Source organism: Schistocerca serialis, chromosome 4 (genome assembly GCF_023864345.2).
Source record: "Schistocerca serialis cubense isolate TAMUIC-IGC-003099 chromosome 4, iqSchSeri2.2, whole genome shotgun sequence".
Lineage (NCBI taxonomy): Eukaryota > Metazoa > Arthropoda > Insecta > Orthoptera > Acrididae > Schistocerca > Schistocerca serialis.
The window spans coordinates 179,287,906-179,289,832 of NC_064641.1; positions in this window are offsets into that span (position 1 = coordinate 179,287,906).

Genomic DNA, 1,927 nt, shown 5'->3' on the forward strand with positions numbered 1-1,927 from the left:
AGCAAAATACTAAAAGCTTGTTCTCAACAGATAAGTTAGATTCTCAGCCACCTGTATAATAGCTCTCTGGAACAGGGCATTTTCCCTGATAGACTGAAATATGCTATTGTTATACCTTTGCATAAAACGGGGGATAGATCTGATGTCAACAATTACCGTCCAATCTTCCTTCTAACAGCTTTATCCAAAATTTTTGAGAAAGTAATGTATTCAAGAGTAGCTTCACATATCTGTAAAAATGAAGTACTAACAAAATGTCAGTTTGGTTTCCAGAAAGGTTTTTCAACAGAAAATGCCATATATGCTTTCACCAGTCAAATTTTGAATGATCTGAATAACCGAACACCTCCCATTGGGATTTTTTGTGATCTCTCAAAGGCTTTTGATTGTGTAAATCATGAAATTCTGCTAGACAAGCTCAAGTATTGTGGCATGAGTGGGACAGTGCACAAATGGTTTAATTCGTACCTAACTGAAAGAGTGCAGAAAGTTGAAATAAGTAGTTCTCGTAACATGCAAAGATCAGCACATTCCTCAAACTGGGGAACTATCAAGAATGGGGTTCCACAAGGGTCAGTCTTGGGTCCTTTGTTGTTCTTATTATATATTAATGACTTGCCATTCTATATTCATGAAGAGGCAAAGTTAGTTCTCTTTGCTGATGATACAAGTATAGTAATCACACCTGAGAAACAAGAATTAACTGATGAAATTGTCAATACTGTCTTTCAGAAAATTACTAAGTGGTTCCTTGTAAACGGACTCTCACTGAATTTTGATAAGACACAGTACATACAGTTCCATACAGTGAATGGTATGACGCCATTAATAAATATAGACCTTAATCAGAAGCATATAGCTAAGGTAGAATATTCCAAATTTTTAGGTATGTCCATTGATGAGAGATTAAATTGGAAGAAACACATTGATGATCTGCTGAAACGTTTGAGTTCAGCTACTTATGCAATAAGGGTCATTGCAAATTTTGGTGATAAACATCTTAGTAAATTAGCTTACTACGCCTGTTTTCACTCATTGCTTTCATATGGCATCATATTTTGGGGTAATTCATCACTGAGGAATAAAGTATTCATTGCACAGAAGCGTGTAATCAGAATAATAGCTGGAGTCCACCCAAGATCATCCTGCAGACATTTATTTAAGGATCTAGGGATATTCACAGTAGCTTCTCAGTATATATACTCTCTTATGAAATTTGTTATTAACAACCAAACCCAATTCAAAAGTAATAGCAGTGTGCATAACTACAATACTAGGAGAAAGGACGATCTTCACTATTCAAGATTAAATCTAACTTTGGCACAGAAAGAGGTGAATTATACTGGCACTAAAGTCTTTGGTCACTTACCAAATAGTATCAAAAGTCTGACAGATAACCAACAAGTATTTAAGAAGAAATTAAAAGAATTTCTGAATGACAACTCCTTCTAATCCATAGAGGAATTTTTAGATATAAATTAAGAAAAAAAACAAAAAAAATAAAATAAAAAAATAAAAATAAAAATAAAAAATAAAGAAAAAAAACACAAAAAAATAAAATTGTTATATTAACTTAAATATGTTGTTAAATTAACCTAATTATGTCATGTATTGGAAAATTCGACTCGTTCCACATCATTACGAAACATTGTATTCATGATCCATGGAACTAGTATTAATCTAATCTAATCTAATCTAATCTAAACACTTCTTAACTGTTCGGAAGATTAAGATATTTCGCAATTCTAAGAATGACATACATCCATGTGCATGGTTAGATCAATTTATGTACGCACTTCCGCCAAATTTGCCACTAAGTCACAAACTTGAAATTATGTGCGGCTATTAAAGTCCTCAGGGGATTCACTACTCTAAGTGAATATGTGCCGTAGCGAGCATAGGGCCCCGAGCTTTAGTGATGCTATTT